The sequence below is a fragment of the Bubalus bubalis genome, chromosome 15 (assembly GCF_019923935.1).
Source record: "Bubalus bubalis isolate 160015118507 breed Murrah chromosome 15, NDDB_SH_1, whole genome shotgun sequence".
Classification (NCBI taxonomy): domain Eukaryota; kingdom Metazoa; phylum Chordata; class Mammalia; order Artiodactyla; family Bovidae; genus Bubalus; species Bubalus bubalis.
The window spans coordinates 47543597-47564978 of NC_059171.1; the positions used below are offsets into that span (position 1 = coordinate 47543597).

The following is a 21382-nucleotide window of genomic DNA, read 5'->3' on the forward strand; positions in this document are numbered from 1 at the left end:
CTTCTGACTTAATTCCCAAATGAAGACACCCTATAGTCACTGTGCTGTGCGTGTAAAAGATGAATTTGTTAAATATATTCATTTAAATTTGCCAAAAGCTTTCTGTAACCCTCTTGGATGTTTATTTTAATATACGGAGAGGAAAAAAAAATAACTGGTATTTACTACATGCCAAGGACCATTCTAGGCACTTCAGTTCAGTTCAGTCACTCAGTCGTGTCCGGACTCTTTGTGACCCCATGAATTGCAGCATGCCAGGCCTCCCTGTCCATCACCAATTCATGAGTTGGTGATGCCATCCAGCCATCTCATCCTCTGTTGTCCCCTTCTCCTCCTGCCCCCAATCCCTCCCAGCATCAGGGTCTTTTCCAATGAGTCAACTCTTCGCATGGGGTGGCCAAAGTATTGGAATTTCAGCTTCAGCATCAGTCCTTCCAATGAACACCCAGGATTGATCTCCTTTAGAATGGACTGGTTGGATCTCCTTGCAGTCCAAGGGACTCTCAAGAGTCTTCTCCAACACCACAGTTCAAAAGCATCAATTCTTCAGCGCTCAGATTTCTTCACAGTCCAACTCTAGCATCCATACATAACCATTGGAAAAACCATAGCCTTGACTAGAAGGACCTTTGTTGGCAAAGTAACGTCTCTGCTTTTCAATATGCTATCTAGGTTGGTCATAACTTTCCTTCCAGGGAGTAAGCATCTTTTAATTTCATGGCTGCAGTCACCATCTGCAGTGATTTTGGAGCACCCAAAAATAAAGTCTGACACTGTTTGCACTGTTTCCCCATCTATTTCCCATGAAGTGATGGGACCGGATACCATGATCTTCGTTTTCTGAATGTTGAGCTTTAAGCTAACTTTTTCACTCTCCAATTTCACTTTCATCAAGAGGCGTTTTAGTTCCTCTTCACTTTCTGCCATAAGGGTGGTGTCATCTGCATATCTGAGGTTATTGATATTTCTCCCGGCAATCTTGATTCCAGTTTGTTTCTTCCAGTCCAGCGTTTCTCATGATGTACTCTGCATATAAGTTAAATAAAAACAGGGTGACAATATACAGCCTTGACGAACTCCTTTTCCTATTTGGAACCAGTCTGTTGTTCCATGTCCAGTTCTAACTGTTGCTTCCTGACCTGCATACACATTTCTCAAGAGGCAGATCAGGTGGTCTGGTATTCCCATCTCTTTGAGAATTTTCCACAGTTTATTGTGATCCACACAGTCAAAGGCTTTGGCATAGTCAATAAAGCAGAAATAGATGTTTTTCTGGAACTCTCTTGCTTTTTCCATGATCCAGCGGATGTTGGCAATTTGATCTCTGGTTCCTCTGCCCTTTCTAAAACCAGCTTGAACATCAGGAAGTTCACGGTTCACGTATTGCTGAAACCTGGCTTGGAGAATTTTGAGCATTACTTTACTAGCATGTGAGATGAGTGCAATTGTGTGGTAGTTTGAGCATTCTTTGGCATTGCCTTTCTTTGGGATTGGAATGAAAACTGACCTTTTCCAGTCCTGTGGCCACTGCTGAGTTTTCCAAATTTGCTGGCATATTGAGTGCAGCACTTTTACAGCATCATCTTTCAGGATTTGGAATAGCTCAACTGGAATTCCATCACCTCCACTAGCTTTGTTCGTAGTGATGCTTTCTAAGGCCCACTTGACTTCACATTCCAGGATGTCTGGCTCTAGGTCAGTGATCACACCATCGTGATTATCTGGGTCGTGAAGATCTTTTTTGTATAGTTCTTCTGTGTATTCTTGGCATCTCTTCTTCTTAGCATGTGTTAAATCACTTAATCTTCATGGCCACCCTGATGTAGGGACTGTTATTAGCCCTGTCTCACAGATGAGTAAACTGAAGCATAGAGAGGTTAGGAATTCACCTAAAATCACACATCTAGCAGGAAGTAGAACCCTGTTTCTAACCTAAGCTGTCTAGATCCCTGCTCCAAACCACTGTACTCTACTGCCTTGCATGGATGTGGCTCAAAAGACCCTGACAACTACCTGTCCTCTGATGCTTTGTCCTGGCCCCAAGGCAGAGTATTTTCATGGCCCAGGCATTTTCCCTTGCTTGATATGGCTATAGTTCATGTGATGTTAATGATCCCACTTGAATCACACTGGGCCCTGGATTTTAGGGTAAGCCAGTCTCTAAGCATCATCTGGACGGGTAAGATGGCCAACATACATAGCAGTCACACCTTGACCCTGTGGTTCCTCCTCTCCCCGAGTTCCCCACTGACCAAATTCATCACCTGTGGCACTTATTCTTCATTAGCTTGTTTTCTCCTCAGACCCATAGAAGTTATAGAGTCTCAGTAGCATTAGTCCAATTGCTTTATTTAGGAAGATTTGTTGTTTAGCCGCTCAGTTGTGTCTGACTCTTTGTAATCCCGTGGACTGCAGCCCACTAGGCTTCTCTGTGAATGGGATTTTCCAGGCAAGAATACTGGAGTGGGTTGCCATTTCCTTCTCCTGGGGATCTACCTAATTCAGGAATTGAACCTGAGTCTCCTGCTTGGCAGGTGGATTTTCTACCACTGAGCCCACTGAGCCACCTGGGAAGCCCAAGTAGCACCTTAGTTTTCCAGAATAACTAAGGAATACTTTAAAGGGTACATGTACATACATGGATCAAGTATTTTGGACTTTTGTCTTAGAAAACAAAATATTCTGAGCATGAAAATTTATCCTTTTGTCAATTGTTTAACACCTAAAGTTTTATTATATATAACATAATATTTGAGACACTGGATTTAAAGTATACTGTCTGTAGAGCAAACATTTGGAAAATGGTTTCCTTAACTGAGAAGATACATTATAGTAAATATGCAGGAATTTTTAAATATGCTGATAGATGTTATTAACCAATACTAAAATACCTCTGGTTTATCATATATGTTAAGCAAAAATACACTAAACCTAAACATATTCTGCTTTTTACTTCTTCTTTCCCAGGGTGTGAAAACTGTAACATATTCTTTAGAAAATTCCCCAAACATAGGCTGACACTTGGTCTCCTTTTCCCTCATTTCCTCAAGGCAAAAGTAATTACTAACAGAACTTTAAGAAATCTTGTGTGTGTTGGGAACTTAGCCTTTCTTTTCGATATCAGCTTATTCAGACGCCATTCCCTCTGAGAAAAGCTATTGGTTCTCTTGATAATGAGCAATTCCAAACCTCTTCCTTTATCTGGACTATGACATCGTCATTGAATACGGTTTGGGACCACCATGTAAGCAAGTCATTTTAAACTGTTTTTAACATATCCTGTGACTGATGAGGAGTCAAACTTCATATATCAAGCAGTAGTAAAACTACAGCTATTTCCAGTTGACATGTGTATCAAGAGATTTTTCTATGTTCATACCCTTTGACCAAGTAATTCCACTTTGGGGACTCTATCCTAGGGAAATAACCTGCAAACAGGAAAAAAAACTTTAGGCGCAAAGACAGTTACCAACTATCTAAATGTTCCCCAAATATAGGAATGGCCAATAAACTATCCACTTAAAGAAATATTTTATAGCCCTTGAAATAGAGTTATGAAAATTTTATAACATGAAATATTTTTCTCATGTTAAATGGAAAGTTAAGATGAAAATTACATGTAGAAGTTAACCACCCTTATGTGAAAATCAAGAGCACTGCAGAGCAACAACAACAGCAAAAAGGTGGGGGGAAGGAAACGCATTACACTAACTCCCAAAGTAAGTAATTTTGACCACTTAAGTAGTCTTAAAAGAAATAAGAGCATTCAAGGCCCCAGTCAAGGGGCTCTAGAAAAGGCTTTGGTGTTTTACATTCTTTTATATAAAGTGGGACTCAATAAATACTTGCTAAATTAAGGAATAACAAAAGCATAGGTGTTCACTACTGCCTAACAAGTTGCAGCATATGAAATTGCTGATATGTAACCATTTTGACCAATAAAAACAGCAATTTCATGTGGTTCAACCATGTAGAGTCAATGAGCCTTGACCACCACATGTTGCAAAAGATCAGGATGAAATAATCTGAACCTCCCGCCAGTCACTCTCTCCTTCCTTCCCTCTCTCACCTCCCTCTACCCCACAGTGGTCAAACAACCAGCTTAAAGAAAATCCAACTGGATATTTGACACAATATTGCAAAAGAAATAAAAATTTCAGAAAGACTTGTTGCTGACTTTTTCCCATGTTGCTGTCATCATGTGGATATACTATAGGGCTTAAGCAGGAGGAACACATAATGCTTAAACTTTCTTAGCCATCGTGGGATAATAGACACTAGATAGCATCTTCTTTGCCTTCATCTGGACACCTAAAGAGAAAATTAGCAACTGATGTATAGAACAGTCTTATGGACTCTGTGGGAGAGGGAGAGGGTGGGAAGATTTGGGAGAATGGCATTGAAACATGTAAAATATCATGTGTGAAACGAGTTGCCAGTCCAGGTTCGATGCACGATACTGGATGCTTGGGGCTGGTGCACTGGGACGACCCAGAGGGATGGTATGGGGAGGGAGGAGGGTTCAGGATGGGGAACACATGTATATCTGTGGCGGATTCATTTTGATATTTGGCAAAACTAATACAATTATGTAAAGTTTAAAAATAAAATAAAATTTAAAAAAAAGAAAATTAGCAGATTTAAAATTTAGAGAGATTTTGTATTAGAAATAATCGATGAGATCCCTCACTGTGGTCTTCTAATTTATTTCCTTTCATATACATAGAGTGGGAAATGTTGAATGGACGCTCCCTATTTTGCAAAGAAAGCACTTTTATTTCTATTCCTTTCCCCCTTCACAATCCCCTTTGCCACTTCTAGGTAATCGACAAACAACACAGGTAACCTGACTGGGGTAAGGTGGAGGGGTGGGGGTGCTAAGGAGTCTTGGAACAGATTCAAAACAGTCAAGCAATATTTCCCGTTTTATAGACAGCTCTTGTGCAACATTCTGACTTCTGTTTTAAGCAAATAGTCTACTTTTTCTTTTATGCTTTACCGTTTCTAGTTCCTTGACTGCAAAAAGTAAATATATAACTGTGTCTAATAACATTTGTAAAATTTTCACTTCTACCTCAGCCCTTTTCAGAGTTATAGTTGTTAAAATTCTTGTCCAAAAAAAAAAAAAGAGGGAATGTGTTTCATTTTTTTAAATAGGAAGGGAGCTGGGAAAATTTTTCTTGAGAACTGCTGGAGAAAAAAAATTAGTCTAAGTTACCCACAGTCTTATGATAAGTTTCTACCACCAAAAAACAAAATAACAAATACGTGAGATGATTAAAGAAAGCAGTTGATTTTAACCCACGGTGTGGTCTCAGCAATGTTAATAGTATATATTCTGTCCTGATTATTTCTGAGTTGGCAAAGGTTGATTGGCAAGTTGTTCTGATCAGATAACATTTTGTTAGGAGAGCATAGAAAAAAAAAACTTTGACAATTCATTTCCAGGGAAAGGAAGGAAAGTATAAATTCTGTAGATATAAATATGCACCTGCTCTCAGTGCCTGTGTAAGCAAGACAAATCAAATCCTTCTTGTGACAATAAATGATTCTAACTTTCATCAGCAATTAATGTACATTTTTATGTTCCTCTCATCCAAAGGCAAATGGGAACTTTAATACAGTTTAACCATATAAGGAGTCAAACTGAGCTTCAAATCTACCCAGGAACTTACTTCATTCTTTTGTTATTTCAGTGACTCTGTTTGGACTTAAGACTCAAGACAAAATGAAAAGTATACAAAGGACACTAAGATCATAACAATCACCTGAGGATTTGTCACTATAAAGTCACCCCGTGTTCCAGCTCAAATAACTTTATAATTCCTTTTGTAGCAAACAAACTTTCTAAATCTTACCCAATGTTTTCATAAGAACCTTATTCAAACCTAGTGTGAAGCATTTTCTCAATTAGCAATTGGGGCGTCTAAATTTTTAGTATTAATTCGGTAATATCAACTGTATGACTTGCAGCTGCCCCGGTGGCTCAGTGGTAAAGAATCCTCCTGGCAACGCAGGAGACACGGGTTCAATCCCTGATCCCGGAAGACCCCACAGGCTGCAGAGCAACTAAGCCCATGAGCCACAACGATTGAAACTGTGCTCTAGAAACGGGGAGTTGTAACTACTGAACCCACAGGTCCTATCGCCTGTGCTCCGCAGCAAGAGAAGAAACCGCAACGAGAAGCCTGTGCACTGCAGCTGGAGGGTAGCCTCCGCTTGCTGCAACTAGAGAAAAGCCCACGCGGCAACGAAGACCAAGCGCAGCCAAAAATAAATAAATAAAATTATTTTTTTTTAATGTATGACATAAAACCACAGGGAAGTTGTTAGGTAAAGCACTGCAATAGAAGACATAATTCCTCAGAGGTAGTCTTTGATTTATAACAATAAATACATACCCTCCCTAAATGCATAAAATGAGAGCATTTTGTTGGATGGTTACTCAGTTTGCTTTTGCTTTTTCAGACATGATCCATTTGGACTTCAGTTTCTTAATCAATACAATGACATGATAACAAAATCAAATAAATTCTGAGTTGACTTCTAGTAATATTAACCTGAAAGTGAAAGTGTTACTCTCTCAGTTGTGTCCAACTCTTTGTGATCCCACAGACTGTAGCACACCAGGCTCCTCTCTCCATGCATTTCCCAGGCAAGAATACTGGAGTGGGTAGCCATCCCCTTCTCCAGGGGATCCTCCCAACCCAGGGACAGAACCTGAGTCTCCTGCACTGCAGGCAGATTCTTTACTGTCTAAGCCACAAATGAATATTAACCTAACTACACTTTAATTCATGGCCTCTATGGATGCATGGAAAAAACACAAGTTCTGAAAGATATGATACAATTTCAGAGCTGAAGAATAGAATCAGAAGTCATCTTCTGTGTGGTATATATACAATGAAATATTACTTAGCCATAGAAAAGAAAGAAATAATGCCATTTGCAGCAACATGGATGGACCTAGAGATTATTAGGTCAAGTAAATAAGTGAAGTAAGTCAGACAGAGGAAAACAAGTATAATATGATATCACTTTTTTGTCGAATCTAAAAATAATGATACAAATAAACTTATTTATAAACAGAAATAGACTCACAGACATAGAAAACAAACAAGGTTACCAAAGGGGAACAGGGGGATGAATAAAATAGGAGTTTGGGATTAACATGTACACACTACTATATGTAAAATAGATAACCAACAAAGACCTACTATATAGGGAACTATACTCAATATTTTGTAATGATCTAAATGGGAAAATAATTTGAAAAATAATATACATATAACTGATCACTGGCTATACACTTGAAACCAACACAACATTGTAAATCAGCTATACTTCAATTAAATAAAAGAAAAATCATCTTCTGCAATTAAAACTAAAATAAGATGAACAGGTATGACTTATCTAGTAACTCATGCTATGAGATGATTTTTATGTGGTGCTCACTTGGTTATCAATAGTACAAATAATGGAAGGAAAGATGTTATCTCTATCTTACAAATCAGCATAAGTTTGAACTAGCTTGTGGTTTGAAAAATTCCAGAATTATTACTATACAGGGAAAAGGATGCTCTAATTCTGAAGTCAGTGACAGATGTACAGAAACGTAAATTTGGATTCCAATAACATTTGTGGAATACTGCTATGCCATCCATTGTGACTGGATCTTTCATGTGTTAACTCATTTAGCCTTCACAAAAACTGGTAAGAGAATATCCCGATATTACAATGAGCTGCCTAGAATTTAACCCTCTTGTTCTCTGACCTCAAATCCCAATACATTCTATTATGTTTATTCTTCAGTGAACAGGGGGTGGGGGGGACATTTTTTCTAACTACTCCATCATAAATAAACTAATGTTTATTTCTACTGGACCCTTAAATTTGACTACCACCACTATATTCTGTCAGAGTTGATCAAATGATGGATGGGACGTGTTGCATTCAGATACGATCCAATATGTGACTCTGCTAACAGCATTTGCTAGAGAAACTATGCCTCAAAGTTCCTTTGACTTCGTCATTGGAATCCCTGAACACAAGATAAGTCTGGCAAAAAGAGAGAGAACTCATCATGCTTGTAACAGCTTGCCTTAATTTAAGAACACATAAGATAAATTAGACTTGCACAAATATTTGACACAACCTAAGTAGGAAATCAAGAAACACCTGGAGTAACAGGCAAATTTGGCTTTGGAATACGGAATGAAGCAGGGCAAAGGCTAATAGAGTTTTGCCAAGAGAACACACTGGTCATAGCAAACACCCCCTTCCAACAACACAAGAGAAGACTCTACACATGGAAATTACCAGATGGTCAACACCGAAATTAGATTGATTATATTCTTTGCAGCCAAAGATGGAGAAGCTCTATACAGTCAGCAAAAACAAGACTAGGAGCTGACTGTGGCTCAGATCGTGAACTCCTTATTGCCAAATTCAGACTTTAATTGAAGAAAGCAGGGAAAACCACTAGACCATTCAGGTATGACCTAAATCAAATCCCTTATGATTATACAGTGGAAGTGAGAAATAGATTTAAGGGCCTAGATCTGATAGATAGAGTGCCTGATAAACTATGGACGGAGGTTCGTGACATTGTACAGGAGACAGGGATCAAGACCATCCCCATGGAAAAGAAATGCAAAAAAGCAAAATGGCTGTCTGGGGAGGCCTTACAAATAGCTGTGAAAAGAAGAGAAGCGAAAAGCAAAGGAGAAAAGGAAAGATATAAGCATCTGAATGCAGAGTTCCAAAGAATAGCAAGGAGAGATAAGAAAGCCTTCCTCAGGGATCAATGCAAAAAAAAAAATAGAGGAAAACAACAGAATGGGAAAGACTAGAGATCTCTTCAAGAAATACCAAGGGAACATTTCATGCAAAGATGGGCTCGATAAAGAACAGAACTGGTATGGACCTAACAGAAGCAGAAGATATTAAGAAGAGGTGGCAAGAATATACAGAAGAACTGTACAAAAAAGAGCTTTATGACCCAGATAATCACGATAGTGTGATCACTGACCTAGAGCCAGACATTCTGGAATGTGAAGTCAAGTGGGCCTTAGAAAGCATCACTATGAGCAAAGGTAGAGGAGGTGATGGAATTCCAGTTGAGCTATTTCAAATCCTAAAAGATGATGCTGTGAAAGTGCTACACCCAATCTGCCAGCAAATTTGGAAAAGTCAGCAGTGGCCACAGGACTGGAAAAGGTCAGTTTTCATTCCAATCCCAAAGAAAGGCAATGCCAAAGAATGCTCAAACTACCGCACAATTGCACTCATCTCACATGCTAGTAAAGTAATGCTCAAAATTCTCCAAGCCAGGCTTCAGCAATACATGAACCATGAACTTCCTGATGTTCAAGCTGGTTTTAGAAAAGGCAGAGGAACCAGAGATCAAATTGCCAACATCCGCTGGATCACTGAAAAAGAGAGTTCCAGAAAAGCATCTATTTCTGCTTTATTGACTATGCCAAAGCCTTTGATTGTGGATCACAATAAACTGTGGAAAATTCGGAAACAGATGGGAATACCAGACCACCTGGCCTGCCTCTTGAGAAACCTATATGCAGGTCAGGAGACAACAGTTAGAACTGGACATGGAACAACAGACTGGTTCCAAATAGGAAAAGGAGTTCGTCAAGGCTGTATATTGTCACCCTGCTTATTTAACTTCTATGCAGAGTACATCATGAGAAACGCTGGACTGGAAGGAGCACAAGCTGGAATCAAGATTGCTGGAAGAAATATCAATAACCTCAGATATGCAGATGACATCACCCTTATGGCAGAAAGTGAAGAGGAACTCAAAAGCCTCTTGATAAAAGTGAAATTGGAGAGTGAAAAAGTTGGCTTAAAGCTCAATATTCAGGAAACGAAGATCATGGCATCTGGTCCCATCACTTCATGGGAAATAGATGGGGAATCAGTGGAAATGGTGTCAGACTTTATTTTGGGGGGCTCCAAAATCACTGCAGATGGTGATTGCAGCCATGAAATTAAAAGATATTTACTCCTTGGAAGGAAAGTTATGACCAACCTAGATAGCATATTGAAAAGCAGAGACATTACTTTGCCAACAAAGGTCCGTCTAGTTAAGGCTATGGTTTTTCCAGTGGTCATGTATGGATGTGCGAGTTGGACTGTGAAGAAAGCTGAGCGCCAAAGAATTGATGCTTTTGAACTGTGGTGTTGGAGAAGACTCTTGAGAGTCCCTTGGACTGCAAGGAGATCCAACCAGTCCATTCTAAAGGAGATCAGTCCTGGGTGTTCTTTGAAAGGAATGATGCTAAATCCGAAACTCCAGTACTTTGGCTACCTGATGGGAAGAGTTGACTCATTGGAAAAGACTCTGATGCTGGGAGGGATTGGGGGTAGGAGGAAAAGGGGACGACAGATGATGAGATGGCTGGATGGCATCACCGACTCGATAGACATGAGTTTAAGTGAACTCGGGGAGTTGGTGATGGACAGGGAGGTCTGGCGTGCTGCAATTCATGGGGTCGCAAAGAGTCTGGACACAACTGAGCAACTGAACTGATAGACCTCTTTTTCACAACTTTCTTGGACTTCTAGACATCAAGTGAAGAACCACCAGGGCTAGCAAATCTTCTGTTTTAATATATTGGTGCTCTCTTCAAAAGCCATCATTCTGGTTTATGAATCAGTCTTCTGCATTTAATGGGCACAGATTCTTCTTTTAAAGTATATGCTGATGGTTTGACTTTGATAGGCTCTCTATGGATGATTCTTCATGGGCAATAATGGTGATTAAATGTTCTGGTATCTCCATATCAAGACTCAGCAGTTCCACTCTCAGGTATTCACTCCAAGTGATAAGTGGAATCACTGAGAATAATGGAAAACTATCTAGTTGTGCAACAATGAGGTATTTAAAATATGATACATCATTCAACAAATAGACTATTATATGCTAGATTACAAATGTTAAGTAATGAATAAGACATATGATTACTATGTTCATGGAGTTGGAAAGACGCCATGTTCCAGGTACTATTGCTGTATAAAAAAATAATCCAAAATTTTGTAGCCCAAACCAGATGCTTACAGATTCCGTGAGTGAGGAATCTGGACAGGGCATGCAGGAATAGTTTATCTCTTCCCCACAATGTCTGGGATCTCAGCTAGGAAAGCTGGAGGTGACTTGATAACAGGAGGGTGGAATCACCCACAGTCTCCTTCACTGACACATCTGGGCTAGGATGAATCAAAGGCTAGGCCTGTTGACCAGAGCACTTATGTGTAGCTTCCCTGTGTGACTTGGCTTCCTCCCAGCATGGGGGCCTCAGAGTAATTGGACTTCTTCCTTGTTACCTAGGACTCCAAGCTTGAGTATTCCAGCAAGTGCATCACTTCTCGTGACCAAGCCACTCAAGTCCCACTGTAATCTGTGTGTTGAAGCAGTCATGTGCATGTGCTTAGTCGCTCAGTCGTGTCCAACTGTTTGTGACCCCATGGACTGTAGCCCACCAGACTCCCCTGTCTATGGGATTCTCCAGGCAAGAATACTGGAGTGGGTAGCCATTCCCTTCTTCAGGGGATCTTCCCAACCCAGGGATGAAACCCAGGTCTTCTGCATTGCAGGCAGATCCTTTACCATCCAAGTCACCAGGGACGCTCTGAAGCAGTCATAGGCCCACCCAAACTCAAGGCAAGAGGAACTAGACTCTCCTCTGGATGTGGGGAGTAGCAAGATACATTGTGGAAGAATATGTGGGATGGAAGGTACTGTCATCTTTGGAAAATCCCATTTGCTACAACATAGCAGTGATAGTAGTGTTTAGAATGCTATTACTGACTGCTACATGTTTTGACATTTAATCTTCTGAACAGCCTTAGAAGGTAATATTTTCATTGTTTTCTTCTGAATAAAGATATCACTATGAAAAGAAATATTATTCATCTAAGCGACATTGGTAGTAGAAGAATCTGGATTTATACCCAAACAGTCTGGTTCCAGGTCACCACTTGGAATACTTGTTACCAGCCTTAATAATTCTGAGAAATAATATTAAAGGCTATCTTACTTGCTGTTTCTCTTTACTTATTTCTAAAGTGATTTTAAGTCAAGATCTTTTTAAGCTTTGTCTTAAACTTCCTAAAACCACACTGAGATTTCTATAAAGAAAGTACTAGTAAGGAAAGTGGCTTTGAAGGCCACTTTCAATATTTTTCAAGCCAATTCTCTTGGGCATAGTTTCCTCTACTACGACTTGAGGGTACCATTTGCCCTCTTCAGCTCTCAGGGTAGCTTTGAGGATTATGTAATACAATGAATATGAGATAATTTACACTGAACTGGAGAGGACTGTCTGGAGGTAACAGATATTGCCATGTTCTGGAAACAAAATTCTTCTCTCCCCTCTTCCTAAAAGTCTAGGAAACCCAAGCTGGTTTACCCATTTTTTTCCATCAGTGTATCAAGAATGCATCACTATCCAAGATGCCATGCATGCAGTCTGTCCTGCCAACATTTTAAAGTGTGCAGAACAAATATAAATGGATACGTGGAGGGATATGTGGAGGGGATTCCTGGCCTAGGTCCTGTATAAATATGAATGCATTCTATTCATGATGATTTATATATAACCAAGACATCCCACACATTTCCTTATAAGAAGGGTTAATTGTGGGCTATTAAAGATACACAAATGATCAAGTAGCCTGCATTGCTCTACTATAAGGGTGCAGTGAGCTCCACAAAGTTACATTTGGCAATGTTGATTTAACACCTCATAAAAAATCCAGCTCTTTAGAAAAGCACTCTGCTCTTTAGGCTGGGAACATAGTGAGAAGACTTAAAATAGGTCAATTAGCTAAGTTTTTTTTTTAATCTAAAAGTTTGTCCAGAGCATGATACAACAGACTTCAAATGTTCAAACAGAATTGTGAGTACTTTGTCAATGTACCAAGAAGACTAGTGACTTTTCTAAGCAAACTACATTTTAGTTCCATGTTCTTTAAAAGTTCTACAGAAAAATAGGGTGATGTTTTCAATTGGTAGTTTTCCTTAAATAAAAATTTTAAATATACCTACCCTGAAAGTAGAATAGTAACTTTAGGATTAATATCTTTGTTCTATTGGCAGTAATATATTTTCAAAATAGTCTTTTATTATTAATTATAAAGAAAACACTAAAATATCACGTATCTCCAGAGAGCCTCTGGAATACAATGTCAAGAAGTTATGCCTTCCACTTTGGATTACATATTTTGGCAAAAAAGAAAACTGAGTGTTTCATTATATTAATCAGCAAATAAAACTTATACTGAACACAATTGGTAGTTGAAAATTTTCCCAAAATTTCCTTGAATACATTTCCAAGGACCATATGAAAAGAATGATAGCTGAAATGTTTGTTCCATTTAATCTTTTATCTGTTTCTTTAGAAATATGAGTGATAACAAATATATCAAAGTAACAGAATAGTTCACATTAGAAACCTGATTTTCTTTAAAGAATCGTATTTGTATTTTCCCAATTCTTAGAATTGATGATGAAGTCTCATCTCAGTTCCCGTAGCCATAAGAACCTACTCCTCCTGCCACAGAACATCTCTTCTGGTAACTTGGAGACCAAAGTAAAAGCAAAGATCTGGTGGGAAGGATGACATCAGAAGGAGCCCTAGATAGTGTGGCCAGCAGAGTATGAACTCACAGAAACCGGAAGGTCATGGTTGCCTAGAGATGACTCTTTAATACCATCACAAATGCCCTCAGTTACTTTCTCTCTCTCTCCCAACTCTTGTATATTTTCTTGCCTTCTGTGAACAGAAAGAGCTCTAGTCACACTTCTATGAATCATTTACTCCATATGTTAGGGTGGTGGGTATGTTAGTGCAGGGTATGTTAATATCCCTGACTCTTAGATGCTTTGTTTTTAAAAACAGAAACCTAGTTCTTCCCACTGCTGACTTCCATAGCCATGCTAGGGAGCTCCAAATCCAAGCACTACTTAAGTGAGAGCATTTAAATGATGATTTGTCAAAATGCCCCATCCCCAAAATATACATTCATGTCAGAGAGAGTAAAGTATTAAACATTAAAGAATATTTATTGGAATAAAAAAAATCAAAGGAATAAAATTAGAATAAAGAATACTGATGGCCAAGCCATAAGGATGACCACTCCTTGGTTCCCCTAAAAACTATAGTTGTTCAGTCACTGCTGCTGCTGCTAAGTCTCTTTAGTCATATCCAACTCTGTGCAACCCCCTAGACGGCAGCCCACCAGGCTTTGCCATCCCTGGAATTCTCCAAGCAAGAACACTGGAGTGGGTTGCCATTTCCTTCTCCAATACATGAAAGTGAAAAGTGAAAGTGAAGTTGCTCAGTCATGTCCGACTCCTAGCAACCCCATGGACTGCAGCCTACCAGGCTCCTCCATCCATGGGATTTTCCAGGCAAGAGTACTAGAGTGGGGTGCCATTGCCTTCTCCTGTTTAGTCACTAAGTCACGTCAGACTCTACAACCCCAGCCTGCCAGGCTCCTCTGTCCAAGGGATTTCCTAGACAAGAATACTGGAGCAGGTTGCCATTTTCCTCTCCAGGGGCTCTGCCCGACCCAGGGATCTGCATCTCCTCCGTGGCAGGCAGATTCTTTACCACCAAGCCACTAAGGGAACCTTAAAAACCATAGTACATATGCTCAATTTTACTGTTCCTAATAACTTAAAAAAAAAAGCAATAAAAAAAAATAGTTTTAGTTTACTTAGGTTGAGTCATATAAAATTGCCAGTATATAACCATTTTAACATACAATCATGGTTTTAATAGCAATACCCCAAACACAAGAATATTTGAGTCAAATATGAAATTTTGAGCTAATAAACTACTCTTCCACATCCAAGTATATTGTTTTTAAAGTTTCTAAAATGTAGTGTTAAAATTTTTTTCAATGTTGTTATATATATATATATATATATATATATATATATATATCTCCAGTTCTAGTAAGAGCCATCGGAGAAGGCAATGACACCCCACTCCAGTACTCTTGCCTGGAAAATCCCATGGACGGAGGAGCCTGGTAGGCTGCAGTCCATGGGTTGCTGAGAGTCGGCCACAACTGAGCGACTTCACTTTCACTTTTCACTTTCATATATTGGAGAAGGAAATGGCAACCCACTCCAGTGTTCTTGCCTGGAGAATCCCAGGGAAGGGGGAGCCTGGTGGGTTGCCGTCTGTGGGGTCGCACAGAGTCGGACACTACTGAAGCGACTTAGCAGCAGCAGCAGTAAGAGCCACAGTGACAATTTTGAGTGGTCCTTTATGACAGAAATTCCTATATTTTATGCTCCGTGATATGAAATTACAGGGCAACTCTAAATTTCACATGGGTCACATAGCACAAAGCAGGTAGGCTTTCAGAATACTCAAATTCTCACTGCCAGCAGAGAGAAGCAGATCACACTTAGCATAATAAACATCATTGCTAAAAAAAACTCTCAACTAGTGGTAAAAGACTAAGCATTGTTTATGTAATTGTTTTTGTTTTAGTGGCTACATTGTGTCTGATTCTTTTGCAATCCCATGGACTGTAATCTGCCAGGCTCCTCTGTCCATGGGATTTCTCAGGCAAGAATGCTAGAGTGGGTTGCCATGCCCTTTGCCAAGGGATCTTCCCAACCCAGGGACCGAACCTGTGTCTTCTGCTTTGCAGGCATTCTTTAGCACTGAGCCACCTGGGAAGCAATTAAGTGTTTCCTGGCGCTCAGAAAGTGGTAGTGTGCTACAAGCAAACTCTAATGAATTGGATTACCTGATTGCATTTCCTGTGCTGACGGCACATTGTTCTCCCAGGTGTGCGTCACAGGACACACTCTGCAGACTTCTTGCCATACGAACTAGTGCCTTGTTTCCTTCTGTCCCCTCTCTGGAACTGGAGGGTCCCTGATAGGGGAATGAACTCTTATCTACCTTTGTACTCCTAGCCTAATGCCTAACATACAGTAGATGCTCAGTAATTTTGGATAAAAATTCTCAATTATTCCCATAGAATTGGAATACAGACTGATTCCAAAAGGTTTTTGGAAATAGAACCAACAGGATTTGGCAAACCCTTGGATATGGGGAATGAGGGACGGGGAAAAGCTAATGATAAGTCAGATTTCCAGCTTGGCATAGTTCAAGAGTAGTCTGGAGGCAGGGACATAGTTTGGACAAATTGAATCTGAAATATTGGTAGGCCAGTCAGAAGAAAAATAAATAACAAGGAGATGGAAAAATGCCTTGGAAGAGAATTCAGGATGACATAGATTAGATTTTGGCATCTTGCAGACACAAGTCATTGTCGGGTTCCTGGGTGAAAAGAAGATTAACCAGGGTAAGAACAGAGGATGGAGAGAAGAGAGGGCTCAGGATAAGAACGTAAGGCAACGCCTGTGTATGAGCCAGCCTGAGCAAGTGAAACAGACAGGAGAGGTAAAAGAAACTTACCTCGATGTCACAGCGTAACGAATATAAAAGCTGTGTTGAGAAGTGAGAGCAAATATTCTGGAGAGGGCAGGTAGAATAAAAGGACCCAGAGAAGATAGAGTAACCTTACAAAAGAGGAGTGATACTGTTCAAGGGACTTATTTCAGTAGAATAGAGCAGTAAAACACATCGCAGTGGATTAAGGAATAAGAGTGGCTGTCAGAACTCAAGCTTAAAAGCAAGGACATGTGGATATGAACAGACTGTTGGAAAACTGGGGCCAATGGGAGGGTTCTTTTTCCATCAGGCAGATTGGACTTGTTTGTGAGGCTGACAGGAGGAAAGCAGCAGAGGGTCATGTCTTTAATTTTTGAATGTCTAGTTCTATCCCATGCAGCAACTTATGTGATGTTTTATTGGATGGATAGTAGAGATATCTTTCAATTTGGAAGGCTTTTTCAAAAACACCCAAAGATATTTGCAAAGAAACATTCAAGTGCACATTTTCTTGATTTAACATGTCACAGGTGTTGAAAGAATGAAAATTTCATGGACTAATTTTAGCTAATTGGTAGACTTGGTAGTTCAGCAATAGAATCAAAGACCATTAGGTAGCTCCCATTCACCAGTGAACCAAGATTAGTCCTTGGATAGCTCTCATCTATGTGAGAGCTGACTGGCAAGCTAATGCATTCCCTCTCCAAGCAGTGCTCAAGTGGAGTGCAGTGGTGAATATAAGAGCTCTGGAGCAAGCCTGCCATCTGCCCCTGGAGTAAATGGATGATGGTCTGTATGCCTCAGTTTCCCTATGGATAAAATAGGGCTACTGAGACTATTTCATACAGCTATTATGAAGATTATATAGGTTAATACAGATGGAAAAGCTTAGAATACCAGATAGGCAGGAAATGCTCAATAAAAATTCACTATTCTTTTCCATACATTCTAATGCTGTGTTGTGCTAAGTTGCTTCAGTCATGTCTAACTCTTGGTGACCCCATGGACTGTAGCCCGGCAGGCGCCTCTGTCCATGGGATTCTCCAGACAAGAATACTGAAGTGGGTTGCCATTTCCTCCTCCAGGAGATCTTCCCAACCCAGGATCTTATGTCTCCTGCATTGGCAAGTGGGTTCTTTACCACTAGTGCCATCTGGGAAGCTCATATATTTCAATCCACACACGGAAGTTTGATTTTTATGAAGGTAGTCTCAGGTTCCACTCTCTCATGTGTGGTCACCTTAACAAGGCTGTTCAGGGACAGAAATGATGCTACTGAATTGTCATCACAGTACATGAACTTTCAATTATTTTTCCAGGAATGACAGAGGATTTTCCCTGAACACCACTCTCTCTATCCACTCTATAGTAGTCCTCCTTCTGAACTATGGCGATTATTGGCAAATCAAGAAGCTAGGCAGTGTTAGAGATACAGCCTGTGGCTAGGGAACTGTTTTTCACCTTCAAAGCAACTTGGGCCAGATGTGAATGGAACCTTAGCTTCATTAATCCCATGTTTCCAACCAGCTCAGCTAACCAAGCCAGGCATGCAGTGCCTTGCAGATTTTGATCTCTCTGAAAAATGTCAACTTGTCACATCACCAAGAAAAAGTGTTAAGAACTAAAGAACTTAACCATTATTTCCATTCACCCAAGCTAAAATTAGACCAACCAGGTCCTGACAAATCTAGTCTGGACCTAGGACTAGACTTCATCCAGGCTTTGTGCCAGCACACGGTTGGCATTCAGTACCTGCCATCTGGGTTGACCTATCACTGAGGCTAAATTCCTAAGCAGCCATAATAAAAAGACTAACCTGCCTGAAGATCAAAATAACAGTAAGTAGAAAGTATGTCAGTATTTTATATGACTTTGCCTGGCCAGTTTGAACACCAGGTGTTCAAAGTCTTAACTATGACTATATATTCAGTTCAGCACAGATTTTTATATGCACTTCCCTGAAGGTAAAGTACTTAGCCTTCTAAGTCAACTTTACAGCCTCTTTCTGCTTTCACCTTAATGGATAACATCCGTCCACAAATTTGTAACATCAGTGGATGCTAGTAATGACTGGGGAGAATTCCATTCCTATTCGAAGGTTAAGACATTTTCAACTTCATTTCAGAGTGTGGCTTCACCTAAAAGTTAATCAACCTCAACCTCAAGAGATTTAACAAAAACATCGCTCTGAGACCAACCTGTGTTCCACCTGAGACTCTGAGGGAAAGTGAAGAGCTTGATCTCCTTATTGGATCCAGCATGCAGAGGCAGCTACTCAACCTACTCACTGGCGTGAACCTCTACCAGCCACACGAGGAAGGAAAATATCTCAGGCAGCCTCCCGTATGGCTTGTGAAGGAATAAAGACTGTCACCCTGAATGTTTTGGTCTTCATGATACCTGTAGCTCAATCCTTGCAGTAAATACCAAAATTAAGACCTGGATTTCCTTAGCGTTTCATTTCAGGCTCTTTGTCCTGCTTGTCCCTGAATTAAGATGATGGAGAATCATTTCTAAGGATTTCACTAAAATTCTATAGACCCAGGGTTTTAATTCTTTAAATTATTGTTTAGTTTTTGATCACACCACATGGCATTTGGGGTCTTAGTTCCCCAACCAGAGATTGAACCCACATCCCCTACATTGGAAGAGGATTCTTAACCAATGAATCACTAGGGAAGTCCCAGACTCAAGTCTCTTAACCAATAAAGTCCTTCTTTATTTGTCCCCATCTATAAAATACCTTATTGACAGCACTTGGAGGGATAGGTTATAATTAAATAAAAGAAGAACGTATTTCTGTCAGGGATCTTAGGTTGAAAATAATTACACGTGTGTGTGTGCATTCTCATTTTTAGAACATGGGTGAGAAAGCAGAGGATGAGATGGTCAGATAGCATCACAAATACAATGGACATGAATTTGAGCAAACTCTGGGAGATAGTGGAGGACAGGGAATCCTGGTGTGCTGCAGTCCATGGGGTCACAAAGAGTGGGACATGACTGAACACATTTTTAGAACATGAATGCAAAAGCATTGCGTAGCCTCGTCAAAATACTTCAGGTGTTTAACGAACTTGGAATCAACTAGCTACTACTAAGCAGTGAGATGTTAGGGATAATAAGCACCTTCCTCTTGGGCTGTAGAAACACATGGAATGTAGCTATCAATCACAGATCTGAATGATATTCAGCTAAACTATCTGATGGGGACACTGAATTTTATCTTGAGTTTATATTCTCATGTAGGTATGTTTTGATTGGAAAATATGATCTGAAACTTAGAAAGACATTTCCCAAAAAAGAGTTCAGGCTTAATTTTCCAACAAATTTGCGCTATCCTTTACAGTTTCTTTTGGGCTTCCTAGTGGTAAAGAACCCACCTTTCAAAGCAGGAGACACCCAGGATCCATCCCTGGGTCAGGAAGATTCCCTGGAGGAGGGCATGGCAACCCACTCCAGTATTCTTGCCTGGAGAATCCCAGGGACAGAGGAGGCTGGTGGGCTACAGTCCATGGGGTCCCAAAAAGTGAGACATGACTGAAGCAACTTAGCACAGTTTCTTTTATTCAGAAAATCATCTTCTTTTTCTTTGTTTTTATCCTAATGCCTAAGAAATACTTTCCCATCCTTGCTGATTTTGCCCAGTTTTATACCTTTATAGTCCCCAGCCCCACTCATTCTTCAAGCACTGCTTACCCGCTGTGTGCCAGGCCTTGTGCTGGAGCTGGGAAAAGAAATACTCCCTGCCATGGTCTCTGCCTTCATAAAACTCATTTCCTTCCTCTCAGACAATGTGTTACCCCCATTATTTATAACCTGGGTTACTCTGCTGACTTTCTTTATGTCTTTGGAAGCTCCCACAGCCTCTCCATTGGGTATCTGTTTCGGAACTTCTTTCTCCCTGCCAAAAATTCTTTGACCCTCACACAATTTTAGGGCAGGGATCCTATGTTGTATTCTATCACATCTTCCTCTTGTAAGAGCCACTTCTCTCCAAAGTGTGAGCTTCAAGCAATGGCTTATTTTACTAGTCCTTTGTATTTCTTGGTCCTCTTACAAAGGCCAACCTTTTGCATACTTTCTAGAATACTCAAGCTTTCATTCTGCACACTCACGCTTTGTCTGCATGTCTCTTCATAAAACTTTTGCTCTTCTCCCCCACTTCCCATGCCCTCTGCAATCCTTTCAACTTCACTGCTTCTGGATATAAGAAATTGATCCTAGAAAACTTAACCTTTGAGATGGGTAGTTTATCTATTCACATCACAAAATACGAGGTTCAGAGGGGAAAGAAATGATTACAGCTTCAAAGGTTTTCAAAGAATATTTCACAAAAATTACCAACTTGAGAATTCTCAAGCCTGAAAGCCCAGTTAGTTCATACATTTAATATCATAAGTGTGCGTCCAATCAACCAAAAACAAATCATGCTGCAGAGAAACTTTTGGAACTTTCAGTGCTTTCATTATTTGAGTGACTGGGCTCCAAGGCTAAGAGGCATTAAGTCTGATTCAGGGCCAAGTGGCATCATTACCAAGTCAAGGCATATACACATTCTCTTCTAGGAGCTCTCCCATTAGCCCTACACTGGGAGCATCTGAATCAGATCCAAGTTACTCTGAATTCCAAAGGTACTCTGTAGAGTCTCTCTCAATCTCTATCCTTCAGGAATATAAGGTATCATTTGGTGCTTCCTACTAAACTAGCAATCCTCTCCTTCTCCATCATTCCCTCCGTCCCCCCATGCCCTTGATCCCTAACCCCTCCTACCTCTTTACTTCCAAGCCTTCTTGGAGATAGTGAATTTGACTAACACCGGCTAATACCTACTGAAACCAGGGAATTCAAACTATATACAGGACAGCATTTCAAGTGTACTAAACTCATTGTATGAACTGATTATCAGTTCAAAATGTTAACACTGGAAGATGTATTTA

At 40.1% G+C, this 21382-nt stretch overlaps 1 long non-coding RNA gene across 2 annotated transcripts in view; it reads right to left on the reverse strand.

Annotated features, from left to right (window-relative positions):
- The window catches only part of LOC123329477, a 99569-nt gene that overhangs the window by 68680 nt on the left and 9507 nt on the right, over window positions 1–21382 (reverse strand). The window lies entirely within an intron of this gene.